Source organism: Echinops telfairi, unplaced genomic scaffold, assembly GCF_000313985.2.
Source record: "Echinops telfairi isolate 266 unplaced genomic scaffold, ASM31398v2 ScPeMD7_7420;HRSCAF=8458, whole genome shotgun sequence".
Taxonomy (NCBI): domain Eukaryota; kingdom Metazoa; phylum Chordata; class Mammalia; order Afrosoricida; family Tenrecidae; genus Echinops; species Echinops telfairi.
The window spans coordinates 50,139,096-50,154,346 of record NW_022111320.1 but is presented as its reverse complement, the minus strand read 5'-3'; the positions used below and the strand labels follow the sequence as shown (position 1 = coordinate 50,154,346).

Here is a 15,251-nt window from a genome sequence, read left to right as displayed (position 1 = left end):
GGGAACCGCTGAGTCAGTCAATAGGTAATCTGCCGCTTACTTGGTGTTGGAGGTGTTTAGGAGAAACATCCAGGAATAAAATACAGAGCTCTCATTCCCTGGGCAAGTGGACCATTCGTTTAGCAGCGAAGAGCCTATTTGCACCATCAGTAAACTTCACAGCAGAGCGTGGGTGCTCATTTTTAAGTCTTTGGTCAATAAATGAGCACATGCATGAAATCACACCTCGGCAAAACTCCCAGCGCACAGAGGGGCTTTGACTTTGGCCTTGGTCTCAGAGAAGAGTGATCAGGTAGAAGGTTCTGCCGGTTCTCATTGGCCCGTGATTTCTCTCTTCCTTCCCCCAGCCACATGGACAATTGCTCAGGGCCTATAACAAAGAAGCCTCCGATCACTCTACCTTCTCTTCTACACCCCAACATCTGCAGAACTCTTCCTTCGTCCGCGGTCTAAAGCTTCTCTTCTGCTTACCTAGCCGCCCTTTCCTGTCTCCTGCCCATTTTTCCACATCATTAATCTGTCAGGCCACCGGTTAGAGAGTGACCAATTGTCTTCGTTTGCTTGGCATTGTCTCAATATTGGTACTCAAAGTCTCAGGGAAACCCCTACAGTTGGTTGTGCCATCAGTCCCCAGGCATCCCGCAATCCATCATCGGTCCCTAGCCCGTAAGTCGCCTCCTCTCCCCATCTGACCACCTGGCCAGCCTTCCCCTGTCCCCGGGGCTGGAGGAGATGCAGGCGAGGCTCCGCCCCGCCAAGCGGCCACGCCCTCACCCCGCCCCTTCCGGAAACTGCTCCTGCGATTCTCGGCACCCTAGCAACAGCGACTTTCGGGCCGCCCAGTCCGCGTGCGCGGCTCTCCGCGCGAGCCAATGGCGAAGGGCCCCGGGAGCGAGGCGCAGGGGGCGGGGCTCAGCACAGCCCCCGCCATCTTGGTAGAACCGAAACAATAGGACGGAAGCGTTGCCGGACTGGGCCGGAGCCGCAGGTAACGCCTGCTTAGCTGGCATCACTGACCCTGGTGACCCCGGGACTTTGAAGGAGCGTTTTCTCCGGGGCGTTCTGGGGAGGGGACTGTGGCCTTTGGGGGTCTCCCCGGGTCATCTGGGGAGTGGTCCTCCGCGATCATTGGGTGGGATGTCTCCTCCAGTCTTTTGTGAGGTCGGATTTCCTGGGGTCACTTGGGAAGGGGCAGTTATTTCTTCGGCCTATTGTGGGGGTGGGGGTGGCATCACCCCAGTTTGGGAGACTGGATCGAATACGGCCATTGGGGGTACCTGCTAGATTTGGGGGAAGGCAGGATCTCACCGTCATTGAGAAGGCCTGCCTGGATTTGGGGGCGGCGAGGGTCATTGGGTCATTGAGGGGGCTCCCCTGGGGTCTTTAAATGTAGGGTCCAACCTGTCGTCCCAGGTAGTATTGGTACCTGAGGCCTGCGTGTGCAGCCATTTTGGGTATTGAATGCCACTTGAGCCGCTCAGCTGGTGTTTTTTGGTGAGCAATCGGTACAAGTCACCTTATTGTGGAAAGAACCTTTCTGTAAAATGGATCAGCGGACGCTCTCTTGACCGTGGCATTGTCCCCATAGATAGGGCTAGCATTTCCTTCACGTTTGAGTACAGGTGGCCTTTGTTTTCACCAAGACTTATTTTAGGATTTTATCCCATCTCAGATTAGCAAAGCAGTACCAGCAAGGGGGGTGGGGGGATATTCATCGAAACGCTGTCAAAATGTAGAAGTGCCCACCTCCTTGACTTGGGGTTGCAAAATGAACACAGAACAGGAATAAAATCACCTGAAGGAATGAAGTTTGAAGAAAAAGTAATGGAACTTTTGAAAAGTGGTTACAAAAATACTGCAGATCACCAACTGTATGTTTGTTTGTTGTTGTTGATCAAGGTCCATGATTACAGTCATTTTGACCATTTCTTGTATTTAAAGCATTTGCTGTTTTTGCGTTTTTAGCCTGTGACAGCCTAACATTTTAAGTGAACCAAGATGCTTATTTACGTAGATTGTTGTTGTGGGCTTTTGTATAATTGCATCCTATAACCTGGTGTTAAGTATTTCAAGAGAAGAAGTTCGGGGTGGTGCTGTTTCTTAACTTGAGCCACAGTCAGATTTAGATTCTAGTCAAAATGACTACTTTGATCATCCTAGGCCAGTTTATCATTTTGTAACTTGATTTCTTGGAGAAGTCAGTTAACTGTTTACTGTCAGTGATTTGCCTGCTGCCAATCGTTTGTATTTGTTGTAGGGATGGTTGGATGAGAATTGATACAGGTATGGCAACCACTTGGGCAGGTGTGATCAGCTTCCTGTGGGCTTTAAGCGGTAATAGGTGACTGGTGCCCTCAGGGCCAACCAGCGCTGGGTCTGAGTAGTGAAAGTGTTTGGAGACAGGGGAGTTGGAGGCTCTTATACATCCCACAGGTAGCACTGGTATCCAGGCAATGGAGGGGAGCTAAGCCTCCCTGAGACCTTCTTGTTGAGGTGGAAATTTTCCATTGTTTGGCTCATAAAGAGGATGCTCTAGGGAAAACTTTCTCCCATGAAGTTCTTACCTTAAGAAACAACCTGAGCTCCAAGCAGATGATGACTTGAGTTATTTCATTTGAAATCTCGTTTTTTAAAAGAAATTCTATCTTATGTTGTTTCGCAGGCCGTATAACAGGAGGAACAAGTAATAAGTGTTTTGCAGTAGAGTCTGATCCTCAGCCCTTAAGGGAAAAGACCAGTCTCCAAAGGTGACGCACAGTCGCACAGTCGGTTTGAGACTGACGTCCATCAGCAGCCTCTGCAGTTACCACCTCCTGGCCAAACTTGCTTCATCTGTGCTCTCTATTTCAAAACAAAAACAAAACTGAACTAATTTTGAAGTATGCCCCAGAAGTGTAATTTTTGTCCATAAATATTTCAGTGTGTGTCTGCAAGAGGCAATGTGCTAGCCACAATACCTACAATATAATTACTGTGCCTGAAACCGGTGATAATACTTTTAATTTTATCAAATATCCAGCAAGTGTTTCTCATTATCGACTCATTTTTTAAAATAGGTTTGTTTGTTTGTTTTTTTCAATCTAATATGGATCCAAGTAAGATCTGCATCTGGCATTCGATTGAGGTAGCTCTTTTCTCTCTGTTTATGTTTTCTTACCCTGTCTTCTTATAATTTATTTGTTGGTCCAACCAATTCCTATAGAATTCCTCGGCTTTTGCTGTAAGAGCCCTGGTGATGTCGTGGTTACTCATTGGGCTGCTGACCAAAAGGTCAGCAGTTCGAACTCCCATCCTCTCCTCCAGAGAAAGATCAGGCTTTCTACTCCCGTAAAGAGTTACAACCTCAGAAACCCACAGGGCCAGCTGTAAGTTGGAGCTAACAAGATGGCAGTGAGCTTTTGTTATGGTAAAAAATGTTCAGATTTTCTATTCTTTTTTTTCTTCAGATTTTCTGTTCTTATTCCTTTTATCTTCCTAGTAATTTTTCTGTTTCACCTAAATTATTTAATTTGTTGGCACATCATATTTTCTTTTCTTTTTTTAATCATTTTATTAGGGGCTCATACAACTCCTATCACAATCCATACACACATTAATTGTGTAAAGCGCATTTGTGCATTCATTGCCCTCATCATTCTCAAAACATTTCCTCTCCACTTAAGCCCCTGGCATTAGGTCCTCATTTTTCCCCTCCCTTCCCGTTCCCCCCTCCCTCATGAGCCCTTGATAATTTATAAATTATTATTTTGTCATATCTTGCCCTGTCCGACGTCTCCCTTCACCCAAGGCACATCATATTTTCTTAAAATTCTCTATATTTCCATAAGATTGATAGAAATGTCTCTTTTAAAGCTGACTTCAGTAATTTGAGTAGTGTGTCGTGCCCCCCACCCCCCCCCAAGGTCTGGGTAGCTAAAGGTTTGTCATTCCTGCCCCCACCACAGAACCAACTTTTATTTTTGCTGATTCCCCCTCCCCCTACTTTTTATCCTCTGTTTTAATTTTGGTTCTGCCAGCATTGCTTTTAAAAGTCATCTTTAAGGAATTTGTTTACCCTTATGTTGGATACTGAGTCATATTCCCAGGATTTACCTTTATGTTGGATATTAAGTCAGAGTCCCAGAAAGAATTTCAGGATCTGTGTTAAATTCCCATGTACCCACTGAATCCATCCCGCGATTACTGTGGGAATTCTAAGGCTGCACTGCTGTTTAGATTGATTTTCAGGACCACAGTCAATGACAGTGAGTGTTGTGTAGCCTACTTCGGTGAGTAGTAATTGGGGTCCTAAAAGTTTGTGAGGGGCCATCTAAGAGGCAGCTTATTTGTCTTTCCCTTATTTGTCTGGAGTAAAGATGAAAATACAAGTCTCAAGGAACCATTACTCCAAAGGATTAATGGGACCACTTGAACTACAACCTCTGTGGTTTGCCCTATAGAATTTCTCAGCTTTTGCTGAGGCCAGAAAAACTAGATGCTGCCTGGCTACCATTATCAACTGCTCTGATCAGGGTCACAATCGAGTATTCTGGCCAGAGTGAGAGAAAGGTGTGGCACAAAGTTCAAAGTCATCTTAAAGACTAGACTTAGTGATCTAGTAGAGACTGGTGGAACCCTGAGAATGTAGCTCTTAGACACCCTTCAGATCTGAAACTGAACCCACCCTCAGGGGTTACCTTTCAACTAAATAATAGGCATAGAAAGTGAACAGTGATACCCATTAGGAACACACTCCTCAGAATAATCTACTGTATGAGGCTTAAAGGGCAGCGTTTGCCCACCGAGTTCAGAAGGCAGGAAGAGAGAGAAGAGGGATGGGTGGAAACAGCGCCTAGGCAGGGGGAGAATTACGTTGAAGGTATTGAAGCTAATGTCAGTAAACAAAATGTGCACACGTTATTGAATGGGAAATTAACTTTGTCAACTTTGACCTAAACCACAATTAAAAAAACCACCCCAAAACTGTTTTTTTAAGTGCCCCAGGATCGGAGCGGTCTTGTAAGGCCCCACTGTAAGATACAGTATCTGTTCTGCGAGTGACTTTAGCAAAAAGCCCTCCCCTTTGCTCCTCTCTTTGTGGCAGCCCTGCGGCCTGCTGAAGGTCCTTGGGTCCTGTTGGTGATGTTTGACGGGCGCCATTTTTCTGTTCTGTTGGAGATGGTGTTCATGATTCCACATTGTTTGGACAGAGAGGACAATGGGCACAGTGGGACGGTCTGGTCAGATTGGGAAGTCATTTGTGGTGACTTTGTGCCTCCCGGGGCTGTGCAGCCTCTGGGGTCAGGTAATGTTTTATGTTTCATATTGTTGCTGTAGTTTTTGTAGTTGTAATTTTTAATATTGCATTGAAATGCTAAAATTTATCAATGCAAATACACTAGGTCTCGAATGAACCGTCAAAACTATGTTGAGTGAAATAGGTCAGATACAAAAGAGCAACTTTTAAAAAAAAATTAATTTATTTTGTAATGAATCATTTTATTGGGGGCTCTTACAGCTCTTGTAACAATCCACACATCAAATCTTACACCGTCCACTGTCTCCCTTTACCCACGTTTCTGTTCTCCCCCCTCAGGGTGGGAGGGTTATATGTCGATCATTGTGATTGGTTCCCCATTGGCCTTTTCTCCCCCGACCCCCCCCTACCCTCATTGTATAGCTACTCTCATTACTGTTTCTGAGAGGTTTATCTGTCCTGGATTCTGTGTATCGAGAGCTCTTATCTGTACCAGTGTATATACTCCAGTCTAGCCGGATTTGTAAGGTAGAACTGGGATCATGCTAGTAGGGGGGGAGGAAGCATTAAAGAACTAGAAGAATGTTGTGTGTTTCGTCGGTGCTATACAGCACTCTGGCTGACCCTTCTCTTCCTTGTGACCCCACTGTGAGAGAATGTCCAATTGTCTACAGGTGGGCTTTGGGTCTCCACTCAGACCCCCTTTGTTCCCATTGATATGATTATTTGTTTTGGGTCTTCTGATACCTGATCCCATCAACACTTCATGATCACACAGGTTGGTGTGTTTCTTCTAGGTGGGCTTTATTGCTTCTTTGCTACATGGCCACTTTAACTTCCAGCTTTTAAGACCCCAGACACTATTATCTTGTGATAGCTGGGTTCCAACAGCTTTCTTCACCACATTTACTTAGGCACCCATTTTGTCTTCTGTGATTGTTTTGGGAAGGTGAGCCTCACAGAATGCCAGGTTATTAGAACAAAGTGTTCTCACGCTGAGGGCAAACTTGAGTAGAGGCCCAATATCCGTCTGCTACCTTGATACTTAACATATGAATATATGTGCATAGACCTATATCCCTATCATTATAAATATATTTACATGTATACATGCCTATGTTTATATCTCTATAAATGTCTTTTGCCTCCTAGCTCTTTCCTCTATTTCCTTTTACTATCTCCCTTCCCACTATCATGTTCGACCTTCATTCAACTAAAAGGACAACTCTTGTATGATTCTTAGATGAAATATCTAGACTAGGCAAATTCAGGGACACAAAGGTAGGCCCGTGGTTTTCAGGAGCTGGCAGATGGGGGATGGGAAGTGGACTGAGTTTCTCTTTGGGTGATGAAAAACTTTTGGATCTAGGTGGTGGTAGTGGCCGTACACCATGGTGAATGTAATTAATGCGACTGGGTTGCATATTTTAAAATGACAATTTTTTAAAGATCATTTTATTGGGGGCTCTCAGAGGTCTTAATAACAATCCATACGTCAATTGTATCAAGCATATTTGTACATATGTTGCCATCATCATTTTCTAAACATTTACTTTCTATTTGAGCCCTTGGTATCAGCTCCTCTTTTTTCCCTCCCTTCCCCATCCCACCCTCATGACCCCTTGATAAATTATAAATTATTATTGTTTTCATATCTTAAAAAAAATAATTTTATTGGGGGCTGGTACAGCTCTTACCACAATCCAGACATCTGTCCATTGTGTCAAGCATATTTGTGCATTTGTTGGAAATGGCAATGTTTTTGTTATATGTTTTATCACAACAGTATGAAGAATAATGAAACAAACACCTACGTATCCTCAAGTCCTGGAGGATTTAGGTTTAACAAACTGTGTTAACTTTGATCACTAAGGCTAGCTCTTTTCTAAATATATTACTGCATCTTCATAGCCTTGCTGTTGCCCATGCTTGCCCTCCCTCAGCGACCTCCTTCTGGGAGCTCTTTCTGGCTCTGGGTCCCCCGCCACCATATTAACCCAAACACACACACACTGATACATCAGCCTAGCCCTAGCCCAAACACACACACATGCACACGCACACACACTCGTTTATATTCTCTCTCTCTCTCTCATGTCAATCGGTCTTGAAACTCTTCTCATGCTGGCATGATTTTAAGGACACCAGCGCTAGAAACAACATCAGAGCCCCGGGACCAAGACACTTGGCTCCCACTTGGAAACTGGTCCCCATTGCCCAGCCCCAAGAGTGGCGAGGAGAAGCAGGCGAGCTCTGGCAGTTCACCCTGCTGTCAGTGGTGGCGGGGTGCCCCCCAGGTGGTAGCACTGTGGCCATGGTGGCTGCAGCAGATGGCTGTTTCCTTATGGGTGGTTGGTAGGGGCGGAGGAAATTGGTTCACCTTATTTTGCCTTTCCGCCGTGTTCCTCTTTGAGTTGGAGCTGCGCCAGGGCCAACCATTTTCCCCACCGTGACTGCACCCTCTCAAACGAGACCCCTGCGGGCTGCGGGGCTCTTCTCAGCTCGTGGAGAAATCTTGTGTTCTCCTTGGATGCTTGCTTTTTAAATGAAATGGTAAAATAATCAAACGTAAGATAGGTATTGTCACTGTAACTAACGCTCCTCTCCGTTTAGATTCTCATCTGCTGCAGTCTGTGATTGCCTCCTGGGTCTTTACAGATTCCATGTTATTGCTGAGGCTGTGGCAAGCTGGGATTGGAACAAACCTAACTTCAAGCGGCTGCTTTCATTCTAAGGCTCTTTTGTGGACATTTTAAACGTGGTGTCTGTGGACCCGTGTCCTGGCTCCACCCTCACGTCTTAGGTGCAGGAAATCATACTAGACCTCTGGGGAGTTCACAGCTCAACTCCTTTTGTGGTGCGTCCTGCATGGATGTGCACAGTGCTGATTGGCTCTGGTGCTGAACAGAATGGTGCTGTTTCCTGGAGCAATTGCCCAGCTGCCCTTGAAGAAAGAGGAAGGGAGAGAGGGATGTTGATTAACTGAAAAATGTATATTTTAATGAGTGCTTGCAACCTGACAGAAAAAAGCAGACAATAGTAACTGTTAAACCACTTACGTGAACATTGCTAAGATCCCCTTCCTAAGTTTGTTAACGCTTAGCGATCATTTTCAATTTTTCCGCTGTTACAAAGACTTTCCTTAGAAGGCAGTGAAAGGTGTACTTCCAGAAATAGTACCTGTTCTCCAAGTTGAGCATCACTAGAAGAACCAGAGTGTCAGATTCACCGAGGGTTGGGGGTTTTTTCCCCCTCACTATCTGTTTTCTTGAAAACACAAATACCTGATCTCAGGTCCTGTGTAGCGCCTATGCTGGGCTTAACCTCTTCCCAGGGCCCCAAGGACCTATGGGCAGGTCGATTGGGACGAGAGGTAAGGCCGTGAACCCAGGAGGTTTGGAACATTCAAACCACTTTCGGAGTGGCTGGGCCCTGGGGTGTGCAGTAGCATTCTCAGGGTTCTGGAGAGGAGGGGCAGCTGAGCGACTGCTCTTTCCCACATGGAACGGCTTGTCGAGCTTCATAGGACAGGATTTGCCGCTCTAGTTATCTCTCAGCAGTTGGGAGGAGAATCTGCTGTATCGTATGGTTTTGATGAAATGGTTCTTCTTACAACTTTTGCTGCTGTTGTTACTTTTCCTTTATTGAAACTTGAAAAATCAGCTGTTGCTGGTGCAAACAAACTCCTAGTGTTGGGCCCTTGACTTCTGTGTCAGGTTGATTCAGGGTATGTGTGTGTCTTGGTCCCTCTGGTAGCCGCTGTGGTGGCGGCCCAACACCTGCTGTGGCGTGGTAGCCACCCTTGTTGGCCAGCCGAAGTTCATTTGAGCTGAAGGCTATGGTTCCGACAGCCTTAGCAGGGATGTTTTCCTAATTTTAATCACGAAACCTAGGCGATGTGACAATGGCATGGTGTCTCAGTGTGCCCATTTGTAATGGGATAATCAGAGTATCTCCTCCAGAGGGTTGATGTGAGAAGGAAGAGTAAATAAGAGCTCTTGTTTCTGGCACAGTCAGAACTCGTTCTCATTGAAGGTTGAGAGGTCACCTTCTTCTGACCTTACAGAGTTTTCTATATCCCCTAGGGACAGGAGGGTAGATTTGGGTTGTTATCCTTCCTTGTTTACCCCAGCCCCTTTCCTTGGGTCACCATCATGGAGAGAGTGTAGAGCACACAGTTTGGGTTGGATTAGTGTGTGTGGATGGATTTAAAACTTATAATAGGTGAGCACCCATCTGGTTTTCAGTCTTAATGAATTGTTTTGTTGTCACCCCCCCTAATATTTTTCCCTTTCAGTAAGTAGCATATGCTCAGAGAACATTTCAAGAAGTCTGTGACATTCAGAGACCTGAAAGAAATTTCAGAAAACTGAAGAGAATACCTTGTGTGCCAGAAAGTCGTTGATACCCACCCGTAGTGACCCTACAAGACTGGGTAGAAGTGCCCCATGGCGTTTCCCAGGTGGTTTTTCCTCCCGGGGAGCCATTGGTATATTCAAACCACTGACCTCCCGGTTTGCAGCTCAGTGCTTAACCCTGGCACCACCAGAGCTCTTTTCACGCATACTCCAAGCTGTATGTGGTCTAAAGTTTTTGTTAAACTCCGACCCCTTCGTTTTGGTTTAGTGGCTGTGTATTCCTTCCATCTCTGATGCTTTTGCCAATATTACAACGCAAGGCTTGAATTTCTTCTTCAGTTTTTAGTTTGAGAAATGCTGAGAGTGTTTTTCCCTTGTGGTTTTATGATTCTAGATCTTTGCACATTTCTTTATAATATTTTCCTTTGTTGCCCTTTGAGATTTTCTGTTCAGCTCTTTTACATCGTTATTTCTTCTTGCAGGTTCATAGTCTCCTCTAACATCCATTTTGGTCTCCGCCCCCACCCCCAACCTGGCCGCCGTATCTTCTAAACGACTTTTTGTTTAGTTTTCATTTATCTGTCTTTGATGTCATCCTACAACTTGTTCGGTCATGTGTGTTTAGTGCCTCAAAATTGTTATTGCAATGGTCTCTAAATTCAGGTGGGATGTTTTCAGAGTTATATTTTGGCTCTTATGGACTTTTCATTTTCTTGAACTTGAATTTGAGCTTGCATATGGGCAGTTGATGCTCTGTTGTGCAGTTGTGCCTGGCCTTGTTCTGACTGATGACACTGAGTTTCCCCGTTTCTTTCCACAGATGTGGTCAGTTTGACTCTTGTGTATTCCATCTGGGAAAGTCCACATATATAGTTGCCTTTAATATTGTTGAAAAAATATTTGCACTGAATAAATTATTGTCTTGCAAAACACTTTATCATGTGATCTCCCACGTTGTTTCTGTCACTGATCCTCCTCCTTTGTTTCCGACTGTCACATTTCACAATATCCAGTAATTATCAACACATCTTGATTGCATGTTTGTTCAATTTCAAATAGCACAAGTTGGGAAAAACCATCCATTTCTTCATCTTTGGCATTGCTGGGGGATGCGTACGTTTTAATAATGGATTAAATGGATGTTATCCATTTACTGACCTTGTTACATTTCAGGATAGGTTTTGAAATGTTCTTTTTAACGATGAATGTGATGCTGTTCCTCCTGAATTTCTTCTTCTTGGCATAGTAGTAGTCTGTATGATTGTCTGATTCAAAGTAGCCAATACCAGTTCACTTCAGCTCACTTAATTAATGCCGAGGATATTAATCTCCAAACCTTTCATTCCACTTTTGACAACCTCTAATGTTCTCTGATTCCTATTTTGGACATCCCACATTTCAGTTATTAATGAATGTTTGTAGCTATTTCTTATTATTCTGAGTTGTGCTACATCAACAAATGAAGGTCCTGAAAGCTTTATTCCATCCCGGTCGTAAGATCAACTCTCCTTTGAGGAGGCTGCTCTTCCCCAGTTGTATTTTGAGTGTCTTCCAACCTGAGGGGCGCTTCCTCTGGCTCTGTAACATGCTCTGCTGGCTATAAGGTTTCCACTGGCCAGCTTTTGTTTGTTTGTTTCTTTTCAGATGTAGATCATCATGTTCTTCGTCCCAGTCTGTCTTAGTCTGGAAGCTCTACTGAAACTTCTCTACCATAGGTCACCTTGTTGGTATTTGAAATACCAGTGTCCAACACAAACTACCACACTACAACAAATTATAAGCCTAGTGGAGTTTAAATTCCAGAACTCTTAATTGTACTCATGTAGAATCTATCCATATACCAAGAGGTGGTAGTTAAACAGAAAAAAGGGAGGCTGCATGGCCTATTTATTTTTTTGTTTTATTGGTATAAAATTCACAAATCATACAATCATATTAAGAAGAGTTGCACAATTATCACAATCAATTTTAAAATAGCATCTTTGTACTTGTATTCATTGTTATTAGCTCCCCATTTCCCCCCACCTCTCCTAATATACCCCCAAGGAACCATTAATCCAGATATTTTCTGGATAGATTACTTCCAAGATAGGTTTACCTCTCCTGGGTTTCATATACAGAAAAACATTTTAAAAATAAATAAAGTGAAACAGAACAGCCTCAATTGAAAAGAAAGTAGCAGATATTAAAAACTAGAACAAATTCAAAATAAATCAAAGGGAGATCAAATGATAAGGTGTTAAATTTTAGCCTAACTGCATCTATCATAATCCACTCTCCAGTGCCTTCTGCATGTTAGCAAGACTGGTCACATCCCTGGTCTGTGGTTAGTGGGGATTCATTAGAGGCCTAATCCACCTGTATTTCCCCTTCACTTTTTTTTTAATCGCATCAGCTCCTCTCCTTCACTTCTTTAAAAACTGAAACAACTTTAAAATGTGTCAAAGGGGAGAACAAATGATAACACAGTATGTTTTCACCGAACTGCATCTTCCGTAATTGACTTTACAGTGCTCTCTGTCTGGTAAGCAAAGCTCTTCAGAACCTGCATGATTTCAGATCTGGAAAGTTGTCTATCAGGGTTGTATCCCTCCCTCCCTCCCTCCCTCCCTGCCATTGAGTCAATTTTGACTCATGGTGCCCCTGTAGGGGGAGTCGAACGGCCTCTGAGTTTCTGAGACTGTAACTGTGGCAGTAGAAAGCCTCAGTGCCCTCTAGATGAACGGTCTGCTGATTGTGAATTGCTGACCTTGGTTAGCAGCCCTACGTGTAACCACTATACTGCCAGGGCTCCTCTGTTCTGTGTCTAGGTTGGAGCAATTAATAAGTCAAAGAAGCTAGATTGTATGAAGGAACATGTGGAATCAGGATTGGAGGAACTGTATTTGTTGAAAGTGAAGAAGACTTGAAATACCTTTTTTTTTTAAAGATCATTTTGTTGGGGGCTCTTACAACTCATAACAATCCATACATCAATTATATGAAGCATGTTTATACATATGTTGCCATCATAATTTTCTAAACATTTCCTTTCTTTCTATTTGAGCCCTTGGTATCAGCTTCTCTTTTTTCCCTTCCTTCCCCCCCTTCCACCCTCGTGACCCTCTGATAAACTATAAATAATTATTGTTTTCGTATCTTACACTGACCACTGTCTCCCTTCACCCACATTTCTGTTGTTCGTCCTCCTTGGGGGGAGGGAGTGTTGAAATACTTTCTGATGAAAATTAAAGACGACAGCCTTCAGGATGGATTACACCTCAATGTAAAGAAGACAAAGATCCTGAACTGCTGGACCAATAGTATCGTGATAAAAGGAGAAAAGATTGAAGCTGTCAAGGATTTCATATTATTTGGATCCACAGTCAGTCAGCAAGGTCCATGGAGAACAGTAGTCAGGAAATGTTACTCCTTGCCTAACTTTGACATGCATAGGAGGCAATTGAAAATATCATGGCTTGGGTCAGGGCACTTAATCCCCAAGGTGACATCTCTGCCCTTTAACACTTTAAGGAGGTCTTGTGCACATCTGCCCAGTGCAACACCTTGTTTGATTTCTTGACTACTGTTTGCATGGGCCTTGCTTGACTGTGGACCCAAAGAATCAGTGCCTTTGGGTTACATGTTGGTGAAGAATTTGAAATATCTCAGGGCAATGAAGGAGAGTCACAGATCTGTCTCAGAGGTACAGCCAGCGTGCCCCTTGGAAATGAGATGGTGTGACTTCGTTGCACGTACTTTGAGCATGTTATCAGGAGAGACCTGATGGCTTGGGTGAGCAGAAAAAGTATTGAACCCTCAATGAGACAAATTGAAACAGTAGCAACAATTGTGAGGATGGGCAACTTGAGAGAGACACTGGATTGAAACCAACTCAGTGATCCTAACAAAAACGATAACATTTATCTAATGTGAGGACTATCCTTAAGAAAAGGAATACACAGTTATGAAAATAAAATTTTGGTAAGGTTGCATGTTTGTTTATATTGGAAACAACTCACAAGAAGTCACACATTTTGAAAAGCAGACATATTACACAACTACAATACTTCCCCCCCCCTGTATTTGTTGAGCACCATTTCGACTGCCTCTTTATATGACAGCAATTCATCATTTTTTCGTAGAGCAGAAAGATCACACAGTTCCTTCTTTATGGTTGTTGATCCCTATCTGCATTCTGTTGTGGAGAACTTAGAAAAATTTCTTTCAGCTGTGTAGGTCATGCAGGTCGGCTTTGTAGATTATTGTCAAATTGGTGACACCAGAGTGCCCTATGCAGTCTGCTGGGCCGTGGAAGAGGGGGCAGGAGCCCTGGCTCCTTTTTGCTCGTCTCTTTTTCTCTGTGGGCTGTTGGCTGTACTCACAGCATTGAGACAATATAGAGCATACAAGTGTGAATCCATTTCAGTTAGCATATCCTAAGCAAAACGTTAAAACCGTGAAACTGCTAAGCAAATGCTTTGTTATCCTACCTGTGCATCGTACAACTGAACAAAACAAAACAGACAGCTTTTGCTAGGTGGGAGGTCGGCACGTTCCTGGTGGGAGGAGAGGGAGATGTCCTGCCAGGACATGTGGAGGAGTTTTCTTGAAGTTGGATGTCTTATAGCCACATGGGTCAATCTGACCAGAATGCTTTTCTTGGTGCTCCCACAGGCAGCCACTCCGAGTCAAAGATTAAGAACTTTTCTTCCTGCTTTTATTTAGGTAAAATTCATTTATGAGTTTTCATTTGTTACCAGGGATTGTTCCCAATTTGTTGCTCAGTTTCCCTGGAAATTCAGGCCTCGGGACGAGGGATGGTTTTCCACCTACCCAAAACACCTTGGTTCGGGTGGACAGGCAGGCCATTACCATAAGCTCCGGTCTGTACTCAAGGACCATCCGCTGGCCTTGCTTCATTTTGCCTGCAAAACGTGGGGCCAATTCCTCTTTCAGTGGCCCTTGAACAAGTCCAAAACCTTGCGCCTTTGGGAAGTGAACTCAGCACCAACGTAGAATTTCTGAATGCTACTATATTTGTCTGAAAGTGTAATAGGGTTTTAATATTTGCATAACCACATTTTATTTTATTTTATTTTATTTTTCTTTTAAAAGAATCATTTTATTGGGGGCTCATACAACTGTTATCCCAATCCATACACACATCAATTGTGTAAAGCGCATTTGTACATCGTTTCTCAAAACATTTTCTCTCCATTTAAACCCCCGACATTAGGTCCTCATTTTTCCCGTCCCTCCCCGCTCCCCCCTCCCACATGAGCCCTTGATAGTTTATAAATGGGTATTTTGTCATATCTTGCCCTGTCCGACGTCTCCCTTCATCCACTTTTTGATTGTCTGTCCCCCAGGGAGGAGGTCACACACAGTTCCATGTAATCGGTTCCCTCTTTCCTACCCATTCTCCCTTTACCCTCCCTGTTTTGCCACTCATACCACTGGTCCTATAGGGCTCATCCGTCCTGGATTCCCTGTATCATAACCACATTTTAACAGATTAATCTTTTCTTGCCTGATTTTTAATAAAAATCACATTAAGAGTTTGGAATTTACAAAAATATATATGAAGTGTTGATTGGACAACTAATCAACAAATCTGCTATGGAAACCTTCATGGAGGTGTGGGGAGGAATAAAGGGGAGGTGGTATCAAGGAGT

General features: G+C 43.8%; 1 protein-coding gene across 1 annotated transcript in view; it reads left to right on the top strand.

Annotated features, from left to right (window-relative positions):
- The first annotated feature begins 924 nt into the window (after nt 1-924).
- Nucleotides 925-15,251, top strand: part of IP6K2 (inositol hexakisphosphate kinase 2) — a 28,234-nt gene continuing 13,907 nt past the window's right edge. The window contains exon 1 of the mRNA XM_045297585.1: nt 925-988. The gene's annotated coding sequence lies outside the window, so the exon portion shown is untranslated. The remainder of the gene's footprint in view (nt 989-15,251) is intronic.